The 27,991-nt window shown below is 37.1% G+C and overlaps 1 pseudogene; it reads left to right on the forward strand.

Annotated features, from left to right (window-relative positions):
* Positions 1–27,786, forward strand: part of LOC139849559 (probable ubiquitin-conjugating enzyme E2 23) — a 31,965-nt pseudogene extending 4,179 nt beyond the window's left edge.
* Positions 27,787–27,991: the final 205 nt, after the last annotated feature.

Below are 27,991 nucleotides of genomic sequence, written 5' to 3' on the forward strand. Positions count from 1 at the left end.
ATGAGTCTATTTGTTACAGTATGTTAAGTGAATTAGGATGTGATAACTGATAGCAAAGATATGATGATCGAGTAAATTATAGATAACAAAGTTCATTTGCTCTTTTGTGCCGGATCAGGTTGATCCGCTACAAATATATGTTGTTGGTTTTGACGAAGATGAAGATGACGATGACGACGAAGATGAAGATGACGATGACGATGACGACGATGATTCAGCTAGTTGGGAAACTGATGAGGTTAATCAAATGACGACATCAGAGGTCTGTTTCCATTCAAATGTCCTAAATAACTGATTTTTTACATCTTATTTACCAAGTTATTGAACACCCCCAATTGCAATACATTCTCTTTCTCTTCAGGATATTGGGACTGTACCCCCAACAAGATTGGCCGGTGGAATTTTATCTAGGTGTCAAAGAAATCCGACTCTTGCTAAAGAAGATGAAAATTTCATCATTGATTCTGATCAAGTAGGTGCCTTGCCAAGATCTGAAGTTGACAATTTCAGATTTAAAAGATTTGATTTTGTTGAAGCTCCTCTTGATCATCATTATCTTGGTGCTAATCCCCAGGTACGTTGCAATATTTTAACACACTTATTTTGCTTGGAAATTGGGTTCAATGTTTTCTAATCCGTCTTTCAGTGGAGGTAGAATAATGGGCGGGTTGATACATTAGTAACATCCACAATCCAAATTTTTTTTATTTTTATTTTTTCCATTGCTAAACAAAGTTAATGACATCCACCATCAGGTTTAATAAATATTTCGTTGATTTATAATTTTGTTTTTACTTAATGGAACAAACAATTGTCTCAACATATTCTTTTTGCTCATTTGCTCGATGCCCCCAGCTTTATGTTCATATCGAAATTTCATGAAATCTACTAAATTGTTCCTATTTGGTTATCCATTGTAGTACTTCTACTACTACTACTACAACAACAACAATCATTCCCATGAGTAGAATGAATGAATTTACTTAATGTTTATCATTATCCTCTTGAAACATTCGTAGACAAAAATTTTAAAACTTTAGGTCATTAAAATCACATTCAGTTTTGGTCTAAATCCAAACAGAATTTAACGAAAAAAGATAGACAAGAAATAGCCTACGGCTTCTTTTCTTTTATTCCACCAAAGTATAATAATATCAATCAAAAAACTGAGTTACAATAAGGTCTAAGGTCCTTTATACAGGACTAGGAAACAACTAGATAACGAAACAAAATAACTAATTATATTTGTAGTCAAAATCAAGGAGACTAATTTACCTAATTATAATTTTGTAGTCAAAGTCAATGAGACTAATTTGCTAATTATAATTAAAATCAAAGTCTTTTGACTTTCTCTCCAAGTCACGACCCAAAACATTTATACATACAACTGCAGAACACACACTAACACAGTTCTACGGTTGAAAATAATTTACAATATCCTCCACGGTTGAGTCTTCATCCCTACAAACCCTATCTAGTTTTATCAAAGTTGATCCGACGGAGAGCTTCGTGTGCCCGTCACAGGAAGGGCCTATTTCTTTCATCATCCTCTCGGCAACATTCCCAGACGGCATGTGACGGTGCACACGTTTCAACACCTCAAAAGTGGTCAATTTTTTTTACGGCTTCAACAAATGCCTCAAACGGTTGATGTACGACGGGAGACTTTAACAACCGTGCAAAAAGAACGGGTATACCAAACTAGAGACGAGTGAGATTGCCCAAAGTAGTCGAAACCAACTCCGACAACTTTTTGTTGTCGGAAGCAAGATGGTTGACGACCTCTCGCTCCCGGACCAAAGCTTCCTTGGAGGTTTCCAATGCCCCCTTTGCCAGAGCCAGCTCCCTCTCCAGCCGAGCATTTTCAGATGACAACTCGGCGATACGCCGGTTGTCATTGCCAAGCAATACACAATGCTCATGAATACGCCGAGCGTTAGCCTCCTTACGGTCTAGTTCGTCCACTGCCAAATGCTGAGCAAACACAGCAAATTGGGCACGCACACGACGAGCTTGTACCGGCGAAAGAGCAGCAATGCCGCCTTCAGAGAAGGAAAAGACATCACATCCAGGTACTCTTTGAATACCGGATAGTCAGAAACGGCGCAATGGAGAAGTTCATGCAATGGTTTCACGTTCAATTGTGGAAACAAATATATATCCTCTCCTGTTGTTGGTGCTGCGAATTGAGGGCGAGGACCCCCCGACCGCTCTACAGCAGGTTTTTTACCGGGACGATGCTCCCTAACCGACTCACTATCAATAACCGGGACCGCCTCATCTTCTCGGATAATCGCTTCTGCCGGCAACTGTGTCGCAGGAGTAATCGCACGGGCCTCATCGGCAGCAACACTTGCACGTCCTACAAGAAAACCAATAATCAATACGCAAAATAAAAACGTACATGAATCAAAGCAAATATATCAAATGGTATACCTTCGTCAGCGGCTGAAGACTCAATTCCGCGCCTCATCCGACGAACTAAACCATCATTTGATGACTCCGAATCCTCGGGAGAAGGAAGCAACCGACGGCTAAGAGATGTCGGAACTACTCACTCTACAACTTTATTCGTGAACACCATCCCGTCCAAACTCGCTGACGAGAGGACCTGCGACACAGACAATTCTGTAAAACAAAAAGTGTCATTTTCAAATCGTAATAAGTACAACAAAGCCACGCAAAAAATATATACACATTATCTCTCACGCCTCGACGAGCAACGGGTATCTGGTCAGCTCGATTCCAATTATTACTAACATTTGCCATCACAAGCACGTGTTCATTGTATGTCCTCTGAGGAATCTTCAACCCCCTCCCCTCAGCTGATCAACAATCTCACTGGCCAACGACAGTTCTGAAAATATATGCTTGATCGTCCTTCATTGGAAAATCGGAACGGTTGGCAAAAATAAACGTTTGCACCCAATCATCTGCAATCACAGATGGCTGGCCAAGGAACTCGACTTCATCTGTCAACGTATACTACCCAGTGCGATACGACATTAATTGAACGATACTTCTAAATATCTTCAGATATAAACTGTTTAAATACATCTAAAATAGAACGATGGATCGAATCGCGTTTGGATGCAAACGACCAACGCTGAGACCGTAGAAGTTAAGAACCTTCAAAAAGAACTTAGTAAAAGGATACCGAAGATTCGAAACCTCAAAAGGTCTCAAATAAATCGCGCATTGATTATTAGAAGGACCACAAGCGCGTTGGTGAGGCCTAGGTATAACAAGATGCAGCTCCCGTAGCTGAGGACAAAGGTAATAAACCAATCAAGATACACACCATCTACAGTACTAGAAGCATATAACACACCATCAAACTCGGAGAACGATTGAACAAACCAGTTCCTCCCGATACAGTCAGGTTTGCCCTCGGCTAAACCTTTGACTAAACCTACAAAGGTCGCCCGGTACCATAAAAACCACGAGCGTATCATAACGGATTTTTTGTTTATTTCACGCAAACAAGCAAAAACAAAAAGTTAAAGGGAATTCACATATAACTCCCCAGTTATAGTTGCAAGAGATTCCTTCAAGACAGAATACGCAAGTATGAAGACGGAAAAATAAAAACGCATATGTCAACAATATACTGTATAAACATTTATATCAAGACGGAAGACAAATACAGTTTATTTCATTGCTAAGCATGAAAGTTACACGTACAAAAGTTGAAATCCTAACAACCTATGGCTTTCAGTACAAAGATATCAAGTCCTATACAAATAAAAGGAAGCTCTCGCATATGGTCTGTCCAAGATCTCCCTGAAAAAGAAGAAACGTGGGCACAGATGTTGAAAGAAATCAAAAGCTCCCTAACGAGCAATCACCAACATGGCCCGGCTGGTATAGGGAAGATCACAGGACAGGCGAATGTCCGACGGTCCCATAAGTCGACATTCTAGTCTTGAAATCGACCGGAAGCACAAGAAACAACTTTCGTTCGCAAGGGATGCGCATAGCACATCGTTACCCAAGCGCGAACGAATCGTATTCCTCGAGCCCGGAAGATTGAACAACCCATAGACCAGTCGGATGACGTAAGACGCATCGAACGACCATCGGCGTCCGGTTGCTGCCAATCTATCCGCAGTTAAAAGCGGAATACGTTCGGAAAAATCCAAGGATTCGAAACAAATCTCTAGACCCAAATCGAAGCCTGAAACAAAACAAAACAACAATAAGAAGATAGAACAAGAAGAGAAAACAGAAGAAGAGAAGCACAAATGCTCACCAATGTCGTGCGTAAAATGGCTCAATAAGTAACGGCAACGCCGTCCTTCGGGCATCAACAACAACAACAACAACATCAAAGATTAACCAAGCAAATAGGTTATTCATAACATTGAAAGGTAACTTTCGAAGACAGAGGATTTATAAAAGTAGTATTGAAGAACAAAAGTGTATAGTAGTTGGAAGCAAAAGTGAAAAACTGAGGAGGAAAGCAAGGCTATTTATAGCCAACAATAAATAAGGAGTAATGACGAAAAAGGGAAAAATCGCTCCTGGGAAAATGTTCCAAGACATCGATAAAAGGAAAAAAAAAGCATAAAAAGGAAGCGCGTTTGCAGAAACTGTCTTTTCACGCTGATGAGCATTAAATGCACATCCAATCAGGAAGCATGGCCTTGTCTCGGAAGTTTGTCAACGGTAACCGTTTCGGCTACCCTCATCAAACTGGGGGGACTTAATGATACGCATAATGATCCGTCTCAAAATAGGCAGGCATCTCGGCGAAAACCATACCGGGCACTACGCGTCCCGGGTTGCCAACTTCTCTTCTCGTCATCCGTCTGGCATCTTCTCGGATATCCTACCATCTTGGACAGATGGCAAGACCAAGAACCTGGATGACATATACGTAACCGGCACCATGCAACCGGTCAAGATAATCATAACTAGGCACCATAAAGCCAATCATCATAACCATGACCGTCATTAAACACTTAGAACAAATGCTTGGCAAGACCTACTCGGCTAGACTGAGAGCACCGTGATGCCTTAACCGGAATCAACCCGCCGACACTACCGTATCGGCTTTCTAAACCAACATGAAGACACTCTCGGGACAAGCACGATGCCCCGGGAAAGAATGCATTACCCCGGAGCAGGTACCTTGTCCCGAAATGACCACTTGATCACGGAACAAGCACGCGAGCAAGTCGCGTGCCACGTCAGCCCCCAAATCTAGGGAAGTTCGTTTGGATCTGTTATTCCTCATGAAAGGGACATGTGCCACGTCACCCCTCGGGATTGACAAAGTTCGTTACAACCATGAAAGGGACATATGCCACGTCACCATTCCCCCCATAACATCTATAAATACACAAGTGAAATCATTCATTTAGACAACACTGGATGCATGAACGTTACTCTGCCAAAATCAATTGCGACAACATCACTCCAGTCGTTAACCTAATTCCGATCGGTGCTCCGATCACCATCCGAGTTAATCCACACTAAGATATTAACTTATTCGATTCCGATCGAATAAGGTTAATCCACTTGATTGTTTTACGCCCTTGGAATCCAGATTCCAAATCGGGGTTTGCACAATTATTGGAGTTAAAACAATCAACCTACTCTTTTTCCCAAATTAAGCACTCAAACCCGAAATCTAATCACACTTAACGATTTTGGTTTGATCAATATGCGAATGATCGAAGATGATATCGAAAGAATGGAAAAACCTTGTCTTTTTCTTTTTATCAGAAAGATGAAGTTATGAAAGCAGCAAATTCATAACAATCTCAAAGATTGTTTATAAAGGAAGATATTTCAAATGGACCCCACCAACAAAACTCAAAAAGTGCCTCGAAGTACGAAAAAGATTTTACTTTGATTAAGACAGAATCCAAGACGCATTTAGTGCACGTCAAATCAGCTGTTGGTGGTATATTCTCTTAAATTTTGGCAACACAGCTGTCCCAACTGGCCTCACCAAAATGGGGGGACTTGATGATACACATATTGATCCGTATAAAAAATGTCATATTTCCATAACTTGACAAAGTTCCGTTTGATAATTAACCGACATAGCGGTCCAAGAAGAAATACCTAAACAAACCGGCCAGAAGATCATTCGAGTACATATGCGGGAAGAAATGTCCCGGATAAGAGACATCTGTGACTTCACATAAGCCCATCCTACCCGGAGAAGTGAGTCGGACACCTGCACCACTCACCCGGGTACAAAGTACCAAGAGTTTACGAACCATATTTTCACATCAAGGTTTACTTGGCCAAACACACTGGTCACCCGACAATCTCTACAAGAATATTAAGAATGAAAATATGAACCGACTGCAATCTTACCCGGTCAGGAGAATACTGTGAAGAAGCACTTGCAATAGACATCAGATAAAATCCTTTACCTAAAGTGAGACATTCATCCGTCACATTGTAGACGAATCCAACACACCATTTCGGAATAACCAAACCATTCCGGAATATCCATACCATTCCAGGGTAATCACATGGTGCAGAACAGGGCACTTGGTCCCGGAACAAACACTTGGTCTCGGAAAAAGCACACGGTATCGAAACAGACATACAAATGGGTCATGTGCTACATCAACCCACAAATCTAAGAAAGTTTGTTAGGATCTGTTTGTTATGCTAATAAAAAGGACAGGTGCCACGTGAGCCCACATATCTTGTAAAGTTTGTTATGATATGAAAGTGACATATGCCACATCATCATTCCCTCAAAACACCTATAAATTCACTCAATGAGTCATTCATTACACGATTCACCCTTATCGGAGTAAACCACCTCTTCAACTTCATCAGCGGGCTGCTCATGCTCATCATCGGTATCATATATTGGTGTTTCAAACTCGTCACAGTAGTTAACAGCTTTGCTCTTTTGACAGTTTAAGCATTATTTGACTTGAACTCGCGACCTTTTCCCTTTTCAAGTGCACTTGGTCTTGTTTTAGCAACAGGTTGTGTGAAACTTCGATTAAATGGAACCTTCACCTTGTTTTTCCCTAGTTGTTTCTCCACTTTGAGAGCTAGGCGACAAACATCCGCATAACTCAAATAAGACTGCAAGGATACTACATTCGAAATCTCAGAATTCAAACCTCCCAAGAACCTTGCTATGGTCTGTTCTTCCTCTTCTTGAACATCACAACGCATACGAGAGCGATCAAACTCTTGTATGAATTCTTCCACACTCTTGGTTCTCTGCCGCAAGTTATGATATTCGAGAAACGCCTCTTGCTATAATTTTCAGGAAAGAATTTAGCGCGCAAGAGTTTCTTCATCTTATCCCATGTTTCTACCTTTGATTTTCGGGCATACGCCCTATTTTTTCGAACATTATCCCACCACAAGGAAGCATGTTTGCGTAATTTGATCGCCGCAAGCTTTACCTTAAGGTGTTCGGGGATATCCTTAATATCAAACGCCCGTTCAACGGTGCTTAACCAATCCAGAAAATCGTCGGTGTGCATCGTTCCCGTGAATTCTGGGATATCCACCTTCATTCCAAGATTGCGCAAAGGATCATCATGTCCTCTACGATAACCCCTCGGGTTAGCGAACGAGTTTCTGTCATCCCAACGACCATGGGAAGAGTCGGAACCCATGGTCGATTGATTCATCTCCAATTCAGCGATTCGTCTTTGCAGTCGTTCAATTTCAACATAAGGATCAGGGTCATTGATTCTTACAGATCTGTAAGGACCACGACGAGGTTGTTGTTCAGCCATCTTGGACTCCTGATACCACTTAATGAAGTGGATCGTGCTCAAACCAGACTATGAACGCAATAGGAGCTGCTAACACAAGGCTTAAAGCCGTTTTATTAATTCACGTAAAATATCAAAAAAACAATTATGTTGGAAAAAGAAAACACGCCTATCTATTTATACTAAGCTATTGGACTTAGAGTCCTTATTGGATTAAAATAGCTAAACAAATAAGGATAAAGATAAAACTAATTAAATAAAGAGAATTAGGATCTTGGAGGAATTCTAATTCGCTGCTGCAGCTGATTATGTCATGTGCTTCACGTCCAAGTTTCCACCAGCCCAAAGTAATCTTTAAGTCCAATATTCTTCCTGGATCTCCTTTGATACACGTGGCCCAATTTCTACCTCCTGAAGGCCCAATAACAACCTTACCTGCATCAGTCTTCTTCTAGAGTAATTGTTGTTTTTTTTCCCCTTCATTTCAGACGATACATATACATATATTTTTTAAACCAAGCAAATTTAAACATAATGGAAACCCTCCATTCCACTCCTTTGTTTTGCCAATACTCTTTCCTTTGCCAGTACCTAAAATGACCAAACATCCCTAAATTGAACAAAAGCTGTATGCATGAAAATGTAATTTAGGTGACATCCTACCCATTTGACTTTGAACTGATCCTCTTTACTAGTTTTGACTTTTAGAGATAAGATATAAACCAGATAGAGTCATTCAGTAGTATGATTACTCCTTGTTTTCTGTCATAACTCATCGGGTGTATTTTCAGAAGGCCACTAACAAGATATGGCTTAAGAAAGTCTTAGAAGATTGGAAATCGCTCGAATGTAATTTGCCAGGTATGCAATGAGTTTAATTTTTAATTTACATTTTCAGCTAGTAAACGTTTTGTGGTTGTACGCAGATGGAATTTACGTTAGAGCTTATGAAGATAGGATGGATTTGTTAAGGGCGGCAATTGTTGGGGCGTGTGGGACGCCATACCAAGATGGCCTTTTCATCTTTGACTGTCATCTTCCGCCTGCATACCCTGATGTTCCACCAGTAAGTAACGTGACCACTCCCTCTCCTTCTTTTAGTTTTATCTTCTAGTTTGCAAACTAACCAATTTTTATTTGAAAATGCGAAAAGTATTTGTAGCTATACCTAGCAAACGGGTCTGGTTGGGCCGGTTTGGGTAACGGGTCAAAACGGGTTTTGGTTGAAATGGGTCAAAACAAGTAAAAATTTTAAACGGGTCCAAACGGGGTCAGGTTTGGGTAACAGGTCGAAACGGGTAATGGGTCAAATGGATCAAATAGGTCCAAACAGTTTACATACTTTTACATTTGATTTTTTAACAATTATTATATTGTTTTAGTTATTATTATTTATTTATTATATTATTACTATTTTATTAGATATATAAGAAAATATAAATATACATAAATCCAAACAGCTTGTAATTATATTTGTGAAACGGATGCAGTCAGTGCATTATCGTTCTGGAGGGTTGCAATTAAATCCAAATTTATACGCGGAAGGAAATGTTTGCCTCAGCCTCTTGAATACTTGGACAGGAAGTGGTAGTGAAGTCTGGGTTCCTACCTCATCAACTGTGCTTCAAGTGTTGGTTTCATTGCAGGGTCTCGTACTCAATTCAAAACCGTATTTTAATGAAGCTGGGTATGACACACTCATTGGTACAGCTGAAGGAGAGAAGAATTCACTCTCATACAATGAGAACGCGTTCTTGGTTAGTTGCAGAACAATGGTTTATTCCATGAGAAACCCCCCTAAGGTAACAACGCATCTATTACCTCATATATTTTATCAATCATATTTAATATTTTTTGTTCTAGTATCAATGTTAAGTGATATCTTCAATAATGTGATTTCTTTATATTAAAGTTGAATTTACTCATCCAACAAAAATGTACCCCTATATATGCCTAACATAACAAACAATATATACCTAACATAACAAACAATACAAGAGCCTTAAAAATTTTAATTAAATAACATATTTAAGTATAAATGCTTACTTTCATCTTTAAGCTGATTAGTTGCAATTTGCACATGTTGGGTGATCATGTCTACCAATGCCTCTGCAAACACGTGTAGTTAACTAGAATATCCTCCAGTGCCCTCGCAACCCCTAGAAGTAATTATATGACGATAGCCACAAAAAGTTTTACCTTTTCGTCTGGACTTGATGTAGGATATAACATTTGGCCATACGGTAGGAGCTTTTTACATAAGGAAAAGAGATGGCTGGCTCTCTTTTTAAGTATTTCAAGAAAAAAACTTTATCTTTTGTTTTTAAGCTTTTTGATAGATAGCTAGAATATGAAAGAGTGTCTTCGAAACGGATAAGCCACAAAAGGTGTGTCTAATCAAACGAATCTTTGGGCTTGACCTGTGGTTTCACTGGAATTTGAGGAGTCCTTGTTTGCAATAACGTGATCTTGTTTTCTACGAACACACAACAGGTGGAGTAACATCCTCAACAATTAAGTTATAACTGACAAGAACTATTATAGTTCTGATTTAAGCTGATGCTCACTAACAATCTTAGATCTGTATGCATATGTAATTACTTTATCTAGGCAGCAAACACTAGACCGCCAGTTCAACGAAACTTTAAAGTTGCATAAACTTGAGAATCTCTATCTAGCGGAAACCTCGACTTGATCTTGGCATTTGTTATTATCAAACACTATATGATTTTCGCTGCTTGAACATATATTTAAGCTGATTTTCGTTGCTTGAACATATCTTGCTTCTTATATTAAACATTCATATGTATGTATATAAACTTTTAATATTACAAACTTAATTTTGTAGGACTTCGAACATCTTGTGAAAGAACATTTCACAGAACATGGTTATCACATAATCAAAAGTTGTCATGCATACGGCGAGGGATACCAGATTGGATCACTTTCACAAGACGGCTCCGTATGTGAAACAAGCGTTAAAGATGCAAATTCTGCAGGGTTTAAAGTTACTTTAGCCAAGACTATCCAAATACTTTTAGCAGCCCTCAAAGACCAAGTTGGAGCTGATACTTATGAAAGCTGGAATCTCGACTCTATTCTCTCCAAGTAAGGAGTTTACCATGTTGACCTTTTCATTCTTCCCCATGTTGATCTTTGAAATTCAGTTTTTTAACATTAAGCTCTTTCCTTTGTGTTACTACAGTTAATTGAGGTTATTTTGGGTCATCTTTGGACATCTGAGTAAGTTGCTAACTAATCCTACATTTCTTCATTTCGTTGCTTAATGTTTCTTTTGCTAAACCTATGTCATCAGTCATTTTAAACCACAGTATTTTTGCAGTCATTCTCGGATAAGAGCACGGATTGAGTTATTACTTAAAGCCAGCAAAAACTGACTTAAATAGAAAGCAAAAGCTGTCATTTTTCTGTAATGATTTTCCTTTACATGAATTACAATTTTGTATGGCCTTTAAACCTTTGGTAAGCGAGAATATGTACAAAGTTTATTTGATTAGATTTCTGTTATGGCGGAGTCAAGATTTCGTTATTGTCTGTGACATCGATGTCACCTTTTGGTTTATTGATGACGCTGATTTCTGTACCTTTAAAAATCCAATAGTTTAATATGTCAAGATGAAAAAAAAGAAAAAAGCTCAGTTGATCGATATAATGAAAGAAACGCTTACTCCCAAACGTGTATAACACGAAATTGATATTCCGATTTTTATATTATTTTATTTATCAACACCATAATAGGTTTATATATATATGCGTAAGGTTCAAATAATCGGAACTCGGGGAGTTCTCGGCGGTTGACTTTCGGGATAATTTTTATGATACCCGAGATTTGACCGAGAAACTCCATTTATCGGTCGTTGACCGATTTTTTTTGGCCGATTCCAAAACGAGAACTCGGCATCAACTCCAAAACGATTTCTCGGCGAGAACTCCAAAACAATTTTTCTGAGTTTTGGTTTGTTGAATTTAGGTTATTTCATCTTTTAGTCAACTGAAACCACAACCAGAAAATGCTTCACCCAGTTCAACTTCAATTTTCTGACTCAAATTATTCAGAGGGGACATCAAAATTCGTTAAATACATTGCCGATTTTCTTCACACGTAGCTTTCCTGAGGGGTTCAATATCCAGTTATCGTCTGTTACTATGTTAGGAGTAGTTTACATAATTGAACACATATAATTCATCTGATTGATATGATGAATACTACGTCTGAAATATCAACTTAAAATGTTTATGATTTGATTGTGTTGCTCATGAAATATAATAATCTAACAATAAACGGCTCTTCGATGAATTGGATTAATAAACGGCCTACCGAATCCAATAAGAGAAATACAAGTATGACCCTGTTTAGCTACCTAATCAAGTCTCGGGGTTTGGTTTTACTCATGAATAGAGGTGCCTCAAAAAATTCGATCCGAATCCGATCGAAAATCTGGAACCCGATATTTTGAAAACCGGATTTTAAAAAATTTGGATCCGTATCTGATCCGGATACAACCGGATCCAATGTAGCCGTTGCAACCAAATAAAAACCGGATTTTATCCGGATAAGAAAACTCAGACATAACTGGAACTTTCGCGACCGCGAGATTTGCATCAGTTCAAATTTTTCAAAAAAATAGCCGTTTTCAGCCGTCTTTTATGGAATTTTTCGGGTGTTTTTAGACCATATTACCCCCACCAGTAGTGTAGTATAAATAAATGGTATTGGTTTGGATGAAAACACACCAAATACTCTCTATTACACTATAATTACTTTCTAAACTCTACTTAATAATCTTATAATATATGGATAATTCACAAGTTTCGGCTTCCGGTTCCGCTTCGGTTGGAACATCTTTTCAACATTACACCATGAACGATATTGAGTGCATTAAAAATACAAGTAGAAAAGGTGACGTTTGGTCTAAATTCGAATTGTGCGTAATTAAAGAGCTCATTGTACATAATGTAGTAAGTTCCTAGGTGTTTCAGGTAATACTACTTTAAGAAAATATCTTGAACAAAGTTGTAAAGGAAACGAACAAGACCCGACACAAGCTAAATTTGTCGGGATGCTTCCCTTTTTGCATAAGATTTCGAAGTTCTTCGGGAAGATATGGTAAAGTTTGTCATTCAACAAGGGCTTCCTTTCAACCACTTCGACAATCCAAAACTTACAACGCTAATTCGAAAACGACTACTACCGCGATATAACAATGTAAGTCATACTACTCTTAGACGTGACACTTTTAAATTATGGAAAAAGCTAAAAATGATATAATTGAAGGTTTTCGGAAATATATACATAGTGTTTTTATAACTTGTGATGTTTGGATCGCACCACACAGAACAAAAACTTCTTATTTAGCCGTTATCGCTCATTGGTTTATGATATTGTGCCAGTTAGTCATATATTTTATACGCAATATTGGGTCCCAACACCTTGCTTCCGAGTTTAATTGAAGACATTTTGTCCGTGTTGTGCTAAAATGATAATATGGGTTCTAAGATATGATTCTAGAGCATGACTTTTTACGGTTTTCCAGCTCAAAAAGTGAGGTTATAAGTGAAAATCCAACCGTGCAACGAGGAAAACATGAAGTGTTGCTGTTTCAGGATAAATTGCAATCTCAATGATCTAGTCGCGATCGTAACGTTTGGTTTATAAAGGAATGATGACCATGATGTGTGGATCATGCTCGCAATATTTGGACAGATCAAGAAATATTTGGGAGAAGCAGAGTTGCGAGCGCAACTTTCAAATCATGTTCGCGACATTATGGTAGCATGGCGAGCGCGACATCATGATCGCGCTCGCGATTTTAAGGCGGTCAACAGATTTTTGTTTAACTATAAATAGATGGGTTTTATCCTAAAATTAGGTTGCGCTTTATTATTTACAAATTTTTACAGGCTTTGGTTATGAATTTTCTGGGTTTCCATCATTATTTTCTTGCTTTCAACACTTTGGATTCAATTGTGGCTAAGTAATTGTGGCTAAGTGTGATTACTCGGTAACTTATACTTCCATTATTTAAATTATTATTATGGTTATGATTGTTCTCTCTTTGTGTTTCATTGTTAATTGCATGATGACAAATAGCTATTTTATTAGTATTCACTTAGATGATGATTGAACTTAGGTGATCGATTGCTATTTTTGGTTTAATACAAATATACAATTAGTAAAATTGCTCAGGATTATGTCTAGCTAAGAACCATTGTTATTAAAGCTTATTAATTGTTTTATCATGGATGTTTTTAATTAAAATTAACGACGGTTAACTTCATTGTTAATTTTTACTAGATTATTGAACTTGAATAATTTAGGAATATATGAGATTGTACGAGGGACAACGATAATATAATTAAACGTATAGTGATTTAACATGATATTTGCTGAGATAATTGTGAGGTTGCAAGGGACACCAAAGTAACCTCAGTTAAATTATTTGCTTGATTGATTGTAATTGTGAATCGATTAGTAATTCTAGGTTGACGACAATTATTCTTAGGTTGTTAGTTCTTAAACTGTATGAATCAACATACAAATACAGTGTCACGGTCATTATAATTGTCAATAACAGATTTAACTGAGCAATCCTAACTTAGGGAATTGATTCTGAGTGGATACCTTTTTCTTTACTGGTTTAAGTTCTATTTTATATTACACATTTATTTATTTAGTTAACTAGATTTCAATCTAAAACCCCCGTTTTACATAGTATAATTATTAGTTTATTTTTTATTACAACTGCTTCATATGGAACGAACTAGTCATTTTACTTATTTATTAATATACGATCGGGTTTAGTGGCATGTACTGTGTGTTGGTTTTTGATTCGAATTACCTAGTATTTTTAGGTTACGTTTTAACTCATCAAATTTTTTTGCGTTGCTGCTGGGGAGCAGTAGTTATTAAGAATTTAGTTATTTTTAGGTTAGGTGAAAGTTTATGAACACACGGTCCGACGACTCAGACTTGATGAATCCATTTTCCGATCCTAAAAAGCGTTATCGCCAATGAACTTCAAATAAAAACTTGGCGTATCATGGTTTCATTAAATAATCATGAACTTGAAATAAAAACTATTTATTTTTATGGAGGTTGTTACATAGGAGAAGGGTTAATTAGTTGGTCCGTATCTCACAAGTTACCAAAGGTGTTTACAAAACCTATTTAATCCATAAATTCATTTAAGCAATTTTGCATTTGACTTAATTGTCCTTTAAGCTACAATTGTTCTCCTAATTTTAAGTGGATATGTATCAATAAATGAGTGGCTTCCTACCTAATGTATTTTTAGGTTCAATGTTGATAAACTAATGCCTATTATGTATTATATATATATATATATATATATATATATATATATATATATATAAATAAATCTATTTTGATATTGCCACATGGCATTCAACCCATGAAATAAGGTCCACTTAGGAGAGAAGCCACACTCACATAAAACCTATACATACAATCCATTTGTTGCTATTCCAATTTACCTCACAAAAAACCTATACTTACATATACATACACATCCACCTCATCTCATCCCATGTGCCACAAACATAATATGTGTGACGCCCCGTACAAAATCATCGTGTACGATTCGTCAACAACAGGATCTTTACATGGTCAAACACTATATGCTGTTTGAAAAACGATTTGCATTCATTGAAAAGATAACGTTTTACAAAAGATAACATGACATAAGACTTATTACAAAACATTGTTCGAGAATAACGTAAGTCTACGAATGCAAAACATAAGTTCCATAAATTGAGACATCTCTAGTAATGCAGCGGATAACTAAACAGCAAGTCCATAACAGCAATTCAATAACAGCATGACAGCAATCTAACAGCGGAAGAATCAAACCTCTAAGCACCTAAGAAATACATGCTTAAAAACGTCAACACAAAGGTTGGTGAGCTATAGTTTAAGTGTAACAGTAATGTAAGTAGGCCACGAGATTTCAGTGCTACAACGAGCGTTTCAAAAGTATGTAAAAGTATATGCTTAACCGTGGGCACCCGGTAACTAACTTAACGATTAAATAATATACCCCCTGAAAGTACACTTGGCAAGTGCGCATGTCCTCGAAGTATCAAACACTCGTTAAATGCTAGCGCGACTAGCCCGAGTGGGGATGTCAAACCCTATGGATCCATATCTAAGATTCGCGTTCACGGTTCAAAAACCAATGATTAAACGTTACCGAGCTAAAGGGAATGTTTCTGCCGTTATATAACCCACACATATATAAAGTTTAAGTACTCGTGCCTAGTATGTAAAACGTAAAAAGCGCATGTATTCTCAGTCTCAAAAATAGTACAAGTAGTAAAAAGGGATGCTATAACTCACAGTGAATAAGCAAGACAAGTTGTAACGAAAGTAGACAAGTAGCAAGGCGGTCCGAATGGTCGTCAACCTAAGTAAAAGGTCACTAAGTCAGTAGGTTGTCTATACAAGTTCAAATAGTTCAAGATTAAGTCTACGTGTCATCATCATCATCAATCATCATAGCAAAATCTAGGTAAACTAGTCAAGTGTAGAGGTCGAAATAATAGCCTGAAATGGATCAGCTGCTACGGCCTCTACGTAAATCGAAAACACGCAAAATCAGTGGCCATAGTTCCGTATGGGAGTCCTATAGTTGCTGACCAATTTCTAGACTCAAACTCGACTTAGTTTGACCGTGGTGACGGTCGGAGTGCGAGTAGGTCCGAATTTTCAGCACGACGTTACAAAGGTGTTACCACACGGAAAAGGCCATAACTTTCAAACGGTGACTCGGTTTGAGACGAGTCTTAAACGAAAATTCATCTACTCAAACTAGGCTATCTGAAAATCAAGTTTTACAGTAGCCTAGAAGTCTGATCAGTCACGAAAAACAGAGGTTAAGGTGCTCCGGTGGGATTCTTAGTGCTTGATGCTCATCACGGTTCTCATCCTTGATGCTTATAGCTTCAAGTGTACAACTCGTTGATGACTTAGCATCACTTTGACTAAGGATTCACCATCAATACACAATGTGTTAAGACCAAGTAGGAATACAACTCATTCATGAGTCTTAGATGAATGATGAACCAAGGTTACATCATATCCTTAGTCTTAACACCAAAACAAATCACAAAACAACTAAAGCTACAAACTTTATAACAAATAAGCAAGTATAACCACAATCTAAGTCAAAAGAAGTGATGGAACCCTAAGCTAGAGAGCTTGGATCCATTTCACACAAGTAACAAGGTCACAAAGCTAGAAAGCTTGAACCTTTAAGTGTTCTTGAAGATCTTGAAGCATAAAGCTTGGATCTTGAAGATACATGAAGATTACAAACATAAGTTTGAATCCTTTCAACAAAACAACATGATCAAAGTAAGAAAAGAACTTAAATACAACAAAAGATATGAAGATTCAAGCTAGAAAGCCTGCATCTTAAGTGTTCTTGAAGATCTTGAAGCATAAAGCTTAGATCTTGAAGATGCATGAAGATTACAAACAAAAGTTTGAATCTTTTTAACAAAATAACATGAACAAAGTATAAAATAACTAGATCTACAAAAGATATGAAGATTCAAGCTAGAAAGCTTGAATCTTTTGTTGTTCTTGAAAGATTCATGCTTGAATCAACAAGATATAAGTAAGATCAAGCTAAAAGGAAACTTGATCTTCTTAAGAATGATGATGATGATCACGAAATGGATGAAGAAAGGAGGAAAGAAAAGTAAACTTACAAGCTATGAAAGAAAGAAAGAAAGTGTGTGAAAAACCAAAATGATCAAGTGTTGCAATGAAGGAAAATGGCTAGTATTTATAGACTTTCAAGGATCACATGGATTGATGACATGGCAATGGTGGTGGGAGAGTGATGGTGGACGGTTTTAAGGGAGGGGAGGGGAGACAACCTTTTCACTTTTTGGCTAATGGTGTCTAAAGTGTGTCCTTATGCTAGAATCTTATGGAACATGTGGATAAAACTTATCCATAATGCTTACATGACTCATTAATTAATTAATTAATTATTTATTTATTATTATGGGCCACTAGTAATTATAGTTGGGCTAGTTAATTGGGTCACTAGCTAGAGTAGGGTGGGCTTGAGCCCAACAAGGCAAAAAGTCCAAAAAGGCTAACTATTGGGCTTAAGCAATTAAATAAATAAAATTAAGCAACCAAAGGCCCAAGTAATTATTATTATAAGATAATAATTAATATTTCGCTGTCCAAAAGTTCCAGTTCCGACAAAAGTCAAACGTGCGCGCAGTCCGGGGTTTAATCGTAGCGGCAAGTAACGCTAACGGTTATAAAGCATCCAAAGGACAAGTTAAGCATTCTAATCATACCAGGGCACGTTTTAAAGTATATATGAATATAAAACACGTGTGCCAAGGTTCCAGAGCAATAAAGTAACGCAGTACGCACAAAAACGCAGTTTCGCAAAAATACAAGGCACAAAGGCAAGTCGAAAAAGCCGGGTCGTTACATTACCCACCTGTTAATGGAAATTTCCCGAAATTTGAGGTGTGACTAAAAATGGTACCGTGTTTGAATAAGAAGGAGCGTATCGAAGTTTTGAGAGGCTCGTGGTCTCAGAAGTGAGTTATTTACCTTGAAAGGTAGTTGGGTGTATGAGAGTAAGAATATGTATATGCCATTAATTAAGTCTCTTGTCCTAAGAGATCAACAAACTGATTTTGTCTCTGGTTAACATGAGTATGTCGTCTGAATATATCCACAAAAGAAAAGATGATGTTTTTAGCCCTACAGGCATCTTCAGTAGGCTGGATGCATGAAATACATCATGAATGTTACTAAACTCATCTAAAACATTAAGCGCTTATGTCGCAATACAAATCCGACAGGTAGAATGGAAAACGTGGTGATCTCAACCATGCGATTTGATGTCTGGATAATGTTAGTCACGGATTTTACTAACCCCTTGATTTCGGAAGGAGGCCATAGGCATAAAGAACCCGATATTCAAGAACGTTTCATTTGACTAAATGAATTGAAATTTTAGCTGAAAGTGTCTAATCGAAGTTACATGCAATGCAATCCATAATTATTTATAGTGTCTTTGGAACGGTCTGAACGAACAATGAAGGATATTGCCTGGTTTACCATACTGCAGGTGATCTTGATCTTATCCTTAGATGGAATGAAAGCACAGTTCCGTAATGTAACTTTATCCTTTCAGTTACATGTTGAAGTTAGGGTTAACATTAATCTAGAACAACATATAGTTGTAACCAACGAAGGAAGGAATGTGTAGAGTAATCATATCCGTGTTACAGATGTTTTAAGCAGTCCCTTCCAAGAGGATAACAAGATTCCTAGATTCTTAAAGTATCTTATATCACAATTCCGAAAGAAAATCGCTCGATAGGTGTAATCTTTGAACGAGAGTGAACTCTGCGAGCGGGTTGTTCTGAATTTATCCTTATACTTAAGGGGATGCGCAGATGAAAAGATACGTTAACCCTTGGTCATAAAGAATGGTTTACTCTAAGTGAAAAGGATCTCAAAAACGATTCCTTGTACCTCAACCTACTGATTCATAGAGATGATGTTTACGAGGGTGTTGCGATTAATCGTGAAACATTGAGAGTAGAAACCCGCTTAGTGCCCTTCCTACGATAGGGTGACCACTAAGTGTACCTCAGAAAATGGATTTATCGGCCCACGTTTTTGCCATGTTTAACCTTAAAGGAACATTTTATGAGCTCAAAGACTTTCTAACAAATTTTATAAAACTGCCATCCAGAGTGGCTCAAGAGGTTGTAGCAAAAATCTTAATCGGATGGCGAGAAGAAGTGTGACCCATACATGGTGTAGGCTAATATGAAAACCTTTAATATAATCAACGAGGAAGTTTTGAAAAATATTTAAACGTTTGATGTGACAACATAAACGGAACGAAGTTCTTAGTAAATTTAGAAATATGTACAACGTGTATCATTTTGCATAAAACTATTTGACTTCAACTAAATAAAGGAACGATTTTTATTTTTATTTTAAATAATTTGAAGGTATAACTTGGTATGTACTAACCAAAATAAGTAAGGGTAAATTTATACATATATGTTTTTATAAATCGCATAAGTGACAGAAAAGCTTTTAGTACTTTCATTTGTCCATAAATCTCGTGAGGACCGCACAAATAAACAACGTGTGAAAATTTTGATAAACATGGTTTTTCGTATTTCAAAGGTTACGAGTTGAAAAAGAGATTCTGAGTGAAGAATCTTTGAATCATCGGGCGACACGTTACTAGGTAATGAAAACTATTAAATTAAATGTAGTTTTGATAACACAAGTCTTTGGGCCAAAAATGTTCACGTGCGAAGCCGTTGCTAAGAAGTGAGGTATGAAGAATGGAGCATGAGGATGAGAAGTTAATTGCTTCTTGATTTTGCAAAAATGCCAAACAGGTTATGACTAATACTAAAGTCGGAATACTGATGGCGTTGATATCGCTAGATGAGAATCCCTTGGAATGAGTCAGGACTTAGAATTATGTAAGAAAGATCATTGCTCTGACAGGTGTGGCAAATAAGATCCCTGGGGTACCGCAAAAATTTTGAATGGTTTAAGTGTTGGTGGATGCCCGAAAGCTCTGCATGACGTGGTAGTAAGTGCCTTCATCACATACACACACATGAATCTCTCGGTTTCGAAGGTTGTAAAGTCTTTATGAAGATTTGGATACGAATAAGCAACGAAGAATTTTACATGGTAAGCAACAAAAGTTTTATGGAAATTGTTTAAGGTGACAATGTAATAAAAGAAACGAAGTTCTTAGTAAATTAGGGTTATGTAAAACATGTACCATTCAAGGTAAAATATCTTTTGAACAAAAGATTCGATTTGTAAAAGTGGAAGTAAAATTTCATATGTATTTGTCAAAAATAAGTAATCATTTACTTTATGTTATATAACATATACGATTTCAAAATTCTGCACGAATGGCAAATAAAATAAATTTACTTTTATAAAACTTTGAGAGGATCGTACTGTAAAATAGTGTGTGAAAAGTTTTTGGCAAACAAAATTTTTATATTTCGGAGATTACAAGTTGGAAAAAGATTGAGTAAAAGATTTTTGAAAATTTCGGGTGACATTTGGGCAAAAATGTTACGAGGTAATGAAAACTGTTGAATTTAAATGTGGTTGATGACTATTGGTAGGGCATAAGTCTTTCGACCAAAAATGCTTAAGTGTAAAGATGTTGCTTATAAGTGAGTTACGAATGGGAGAGTATGAGGATGGGAATTAACCACCCATTAATTTTGGAAAGTTTCGAACTGGTATGACTAATATCGAAGTAAGAAGGATGATGGTATGATTAAGGAATCTCTCGGAATAAGTTAGGATTCAGAATCGCGTAAGAATGAGTATCAAGTAAGATTTGGGTAGTCCTTAATATAGAATTCGAACCGCTGAAGTGACGGGATACAATTTCCTTTATGTATCGTTGGGCAGGTTTATCCATTGTACTGGTTCCTTTCATGGTTAGAAAGTGAGCAAATTTGGTGAGACGATCACCAATAACCCAGGTAGTGTCATAACTGCCTATTGTTTTTGGTAGCTTCGGGATGAAATCCATTGTCATCCCTTCCCATTTTCCATTGTAGGATCTCGGGTTGTTTAAGTAACCCAGATGGCTTTTGGCTCACCCTTTCTTGCGGGGTATACGGGTAATTTTCTTACTATAAGTAACTTTCGCTTTCATCCTTGGGAGCCAGTCCGTTTCAACTATTTCATCAAAGCTTCCTAACTTAATGAGTATTAGGTTAATCCTAAAGTCCATTCCGATCTTTACATCAAGCTTCCTAACTTGATAAGTATTAGGTTAATCTTAAAGTTCATTCCAACTAAATCTTATTATACTATCGCGAAAAACTCTATCAACCTTCTCAAATAACATCTACTTGTGCGCAGGTAACTAATCCTTTCCAATTACTACTATAAAACTTCCAAGTTTTGTTGACACGAGGTCATTTAAATTATTCCTCTATCTCTGTCAGATTACCATTATCTTGTCCTAGAGAATACTTAACCCTCATGGTTGTTAACGGCTTATTTGTCATAACACTAAGATCCTTTGATATAAGGTTTCTATCGCCCTAACATTAAACAACTTCGAGACAATAAACGTTGTGAAGAAATGTACCCTAACTAAAATCAGGATCCATGCGAGTCTCTATAACTGAGATAACGATTGCTCTACCGCAAGTGAGTCCAAAGTTCTTCCTATTTCTGAACTTTTCCTTAAGTATCCAGGGTGTCTATATCTATAACAAATTTTCGGGTTAGCAATTCTGCAATCCAGACCCTTCTCTTACAGTATCTTGGCTAAGTGGTTATTCCTACTTTTATCAGACCATAATGCGTATACTCAAGTGGTTCCTATCGAAATTTTCCTTGAATCGCTTCATATTCCTTATATAGTAACATTGGAACTTCTGCATAATTCACTTCAATATAATCACGCTGGCCTGGCGTCATTATATTGTACTAAATTGTACGTTCATTCCAATAGCACTCCATATGGTCAATGTAACGTGTTCACTTCAAGTTCTACTCAATTTCTCCTAACGGTGCTTTATCTATGCTATCTCAATACAAAATCTTCATAAGTAATCTCACGGTTTCTTGGTGTGGGTGTGTGGGTTCCGTAGGTCATGCATCAATGCCTAAATGTCCCGAAATTTCTTCAAAATGTTCGGGTTCAGGTAATGTCGTTAGGTTCTTTTCTAGAAATTTAATCTGGGTTTCGGGTAGAGTTGCACGTGTCGCAAGTAGTAATGCGATATGTTTTGAGGCGACTCCCAAGTCTTTGGGTATGGCTGAGTATTAGTGAAAGATACTATGACCTTGTGAAAGGAGATGTCCTTCCTGACTTCTCCAATTCCTAAGAGTGTTAGGGACCTAAGTCCAGAAGTGTCGTTGGATCGTCGAGTAGTGGTGAAGAATGGAAGAGATAAGTGACGGTCATGAAAGCGTACGGGATACGAGTCGACTTGCGGAAACTGAACAACCTCCTGTTGTTCATACGTTGTACGTGGCTAGTCAGGGTGAGCTCAGGATGCGGTTACTCCGTCGAGTCCTCACATATCTCCTCCTCCGAGGATCAACTTTAGTGAGCGTGTAACCGAGGGTTACTCCTTCTAGATTTCGTGAAGTAATGTTTCGATCTCTGGAACGGTAGTAACTGATGGATGGCAACACAAATCCTTAGGATTAGACGAGTGGGAAAGGGTTCAGAAAAACATCTGAACTAGGAAAGATAAGTTCTCCAAGTCGGTACAGCAAAAAGCAAACGGATAGCAAGCACGTAATCAGACACTACAACAACCTAGATCGTCTACCGCAGTATAGCATGGCAATGGAAACAGTTCTAAACAAAAGTAACATGCGAAAGCAGATAGTAGCATGCAGTAGCATAAAAATAAGCAATAACATACAGTAAGTTCGCATGGCAGTAAAGGTAAGTAGTAGCATGCAGTAAGATCATACAGCAGTAAAAGTAAACAGTGGCATGCAGTAGAAGTAAGCAGTAACAGGGAGTGATATAACACAGTAGCATGCAGCAGGTTCCGCAGAAACAAGTAAACTAGCAAGTTGTAGATTAGTCCTATTAGTGAATCCTACTTAGGTCCAGTCTAGACTCACTAATGCAACCTAATTCCCTACAACCAATGCTCTGATACCAAATGTGACGCCCCGTACAAAATCATCGTGTACGATTCGTCAACAACAGGATCTTTACATGGTCAAACACTATATGCTGTTTGAAAAACGATTTGCATTCATTGAAAAGATAACGTTTTACAAAAGATAACATGACATAAGACTTATTACAAAACATTGTTCGAGAATGACGTAAGTCTACGAATGCAAAACATAAGTTCCATAAATTGAGACATCTCTAGTAATGCAGCGGATAACTAAACAGCAAGTCCATAACAGCAATTCAATAACAGCATGACAGCAATCTAACAGCGGAAGCATCAAACCTCTAAGCACCTGAGAAATACATGTTTAAAAACGTCAACACAAAGGTTGGTGAGCTATAGTTTAAGTGTAACAGTAATGTAAGTAGGCCACGAGATTTCAGTGCTACAACAAGCGTTTCAAAAGTATGTAAAAGTATATGCTTAACCGTGGGCACCCGGTAACTAACTTAACGTTTAAATAATATACCCCCTGAAAGTACACTTGGCAAGTGCGTATGTCCTCGAAGTATTAAACACTCGTTAAATGCTAGCGCGACTAGCCCGAGTGGGGATGTCAAACCCTATGGATCCATATCTAAGATTCGCGTTCACGGTTCAAAAACCAATGATTAAACGTTACCGAGCTAAAGGGAATGTTTCTGCCGTTATATAACCCACACATATATAAAGTTTAAGTACTCGTGCCTAGTATGTAAAACGTAAAAAGCGCATGTATTCTCAGTCCCAAAAATAGTACAAGTAGTAAAAAGGGATGCTATAACTCACAGTGAATAATCAAGACAAGTTGTAACGAAAGTAGACAAGTAGCAAGGCGGTCCGAATGGTCGTCAACCTAAGTAAAAGGTCACTAAGTCAGTAGGTTGTGTATACAAGTTCAAATAGTTCAAGATTAAGTCTACGTGTCATCATCATCATCAATCATCATAGCAAAATCTAGGTAAACTAGTCAAGTGTAGAGGTCGAAATAATAGCCTGAAATGGATCAGCTGCTACGGCCTCTACGTAAATCAAAAACACGCAAAATCAGTGGCCATAGTTCCGTATGGGATTCCTATAGTTGCTGACCAATTTCTAGACTCAAACTCGACTTAGTTTGACCGTGGTGACGGTCGGAGTGCGAGTAGGTCCGAATTTTCAGCACGACGTTACAAAGGTGTTACCACACGGAAAAGGCCATAACTTTCAAACGGTGACTCGGTTTGAGACGAGTCTTAAACGAAAATTCATCTAATCAAACTAGGCTATCTGAAAATCAAGTTTTACAGTAGCCTAGAAGTCTGATCAGTCACGAAAAACAGAGGTTAAGGTGCTCCGGTGGGATTCTTAGTGCTTGATGCTCATCACGGTTCTCATCCTTGATGCTTATAGCTTCAAGTGTACAACTCGTTGATGACTTAGCATCACTTTGACTAAGGATTCACCATCAATACACAATGTGTTAAGACCAAGTAGGAATACAACTCATTCATGAGTCTTAGATGAATGATGAACCAAGGTTACATCATATCCTTAGTCTTAACACCAAAACAAATCACAAAACAACTAAAGCTACAAACTTTATAACAAATAAGCAAGTATAACCACAATCTAAGTCAAGAGAGGTGATGGAACCCTAAGCTAGAGAGCTTGGATCCATTTCACACAAGTAACAAGGTCACAAAGCTAGAAAGCTTGAACCTTTAAGTGTTCTTGAAGATCTTGAAGCATAAAGCTTGGATCTTGAAGATACATGAAGATTACAAACATAAGTTTGAATCCTTTCAACAAAACAACATGATCAAAGTAAGAAAAGAACTTAAATACAACAAAAGATATGAAGATTCAAGCTAGAAAGCTTGCATCTTAAGTGTTCTTGAAGATCTTGAAGCATAAAGCTTAGATCTTGAAGATGCATGAAGATTACAAACAAAAGTTTGAATCTTTTTAACAAAATAACATGAACAAAGTATAAAATAACTAGATCTACAAAAGATATGAACATTCAAGCTAGAAAGCTTGAATCTTTTGTTGTTCTTGAAAGATTCATGCTTGAATCAACAAGATATAAGTAAGATCAAGCTAAAAGGAAACTTGATCTTCTTAAGAATGATGATGATGATCACGAAATGGATGAAGAAAGGAGGAAAGAAAAGTAAACTTACAAGCTATGAAAGAAAGAAAGAAAGTGTGTGAAAAACCAAAATGATCAAGTGTTGAAATGAAGGAAAATGGCTAGTATTTATAGACTTTCAAGGATCACATGGATTGATGACATGGCAATGGTGGTGGGAGAGTGATGGTGGACGGTTTTAAGGGAGGGGAGGGGAGACAACCTTTTCACTTTTTAGCTAATGGTGTCTAAAGTGTGTCCTTATGCTAGAATCTTATGGAACATGTGGATAAACCTTATCCATAATGCTTACATGACTCATTAATTAATTAATTATTTATTTATTTATTATTATGGGCCACTAGTAATTATAGTTGGGCTAGTTAATTGGGTCACTAGCTAGAGTAGGTGGGCTTGAGCCCAACAAGGCAAAAAGTCCAAAAAGGCTAACTATTGGGCTTAAGCAATTAAATAAATAAAATTAAGCAACCAAAGGCCCAAGTAATTATTATTATAAGATAATAATTAATATTTCGCTGTCCAAAAGTTCCAGTTCCGACAAAAGTCAAACGTGCGCGCAGTAAGCGGTTTAATCGTAGCGGCAAGTAACGCTAACGGTTATAAAGCATCCAAAGGACAAGTTAAGCATTCTAATCATACCAGGGCACGTTTTAAAGTATATATGAATATAAAACACGTGTGCCAAGGTTCCAGAGCAATAAAGTAACGCAGTACGCACAAAAACGCAGTTTCGCAAAAATACAAGGCACAAAGGCAAGTCGAAAAAGCCGGGTCGTTACAATATGAGTTTCAAATTTGAATTTGAACCATTTTCCAACACTTACTTTTTGCAGACTTATTTTTAAAAGTTAAAACTCGTAGATCAGATCTACTACTAAAGGGTTTTCCCTTGATAATTTGGTCATTCGAATCGAATAAAATATCGATTTAGGGTTACATATATATATGTATATATATATATATATATATATATATATATATATATATATATATATATATATATATATATATATATATATATATATATATATGTACTTGAAATTGAACATGTAAGTTGCATTGATTAGATGAAACTAACATAAAATTGAACTTAAGATGTTTATGTATATGTATGTTAATTTGAACATGTAACTTGCATTGATGACATGAAACAAAGTGTAAGATTTTGATATAAAGTTTATAGCTTGCTTGGACCGTAGATATACAATGATGGATAGGACTGATCATGTTAATAATTAGTAGAATAATATGAACATGGTAAACATTGAGATGAGTCGAAGAAATAGGCTTCACATATAGAAGAGGGCGTGCAACGGTGCAAGGATATTTGTCATGTTTTAGAGTCTTTATTGTTTTGCTGCCCAATCAATCTGTATATGGATTTATTAATAGCCTTAACTAAAGGTTACCGGACTAACAATTTGAAGTTTCTTATTCAGTTTTACAGGAACGTCTCTCGACTTTGCCACTAAAATGCACCAACCTTTTATTTCGACTTCTGTTGTTTCAGGTGAATTTTTTTGGTTAAATCCCATGTATAATGTTATTTATATTCTTCCTATTATATGTCTTAGATATGCAGTGTGTTTTTTTCTGTTACTCCAATCGATATCACTAAATGCACCATCCATGTATGTTATATATAATATAATATAACATAACAAACAGATATGAATAATATATGCATTTAAGTTATAAGTTTTAGTGCTTACTGATGATAATTTTTCTATTATTGCTTTACAGGATGTTTACCGTACTGCACGCATACGTTGGCTGTTCACAACATTTTGTGTAAAATTCAGTTGTCATGGGATATCCTGTTGAATAACAAGTTAGCAGACGAATTACTACGATTTAGGGTTTGGGGTTTATGCTTTAGTAACGTTGAGGATTCAGAACTAACAACCGTATTTCATGTAACAACGGTTATCATACGGTACTATCCGGACAATAAGAAACCGTTTCAGCTTGATCTTGATAGAATTAGCCATGGTCAAGGTACTCAAACAACTTCTATTTAAAAAAAAAAACATTGCAAATAAGTAAAGCCTGTCTCCTTTATTTTCATTGTCAATCAAATCAGTAATTAAAGTGTTACTAACTTATATTTTTTTATAATTTGAATCAGGTATACTTCTAACTAAGAAGTTGCTAGACGCCATTGATGAAAATCATAGTGGTGTAATGGCCCTTACGAACTAATTGCGGAAGATAATTATCTGACTCTTTCCGATGCTATATTTGAATCAGTGATGTTTAGTGTCTACATCTAATATTTTTGATTGGAAATGTTAAGAACATGTGGGTTTAACCCGTGATACACAATTGCTAATGGAACTGCCCATAGAGTGCACATTTGAGAGCGCACTGCCTGATTTGATTGTGATTGACGACTATTAAACGCGCG

The sequence above is a fragment of the Rutidosis leptorrhynchoides genome, chromosome 5 (genome assembly GCF_046630445.1).
Source record: "Rutidosis leptorrhynchoides isolate AG116_Rl617_1_P2 chromosome 5, CSIRO_AGI_Rlap_v1, whole genome shotgun sequence".
Classification (NCBI taxonomy): domain Eukaryota; kingdom Viridiplantae; phylum Streptophyta; class Magnoliopsida; order Asterales; family Asteraceae; genus Rutidosis; species Rutidosis leptorrhynchoides.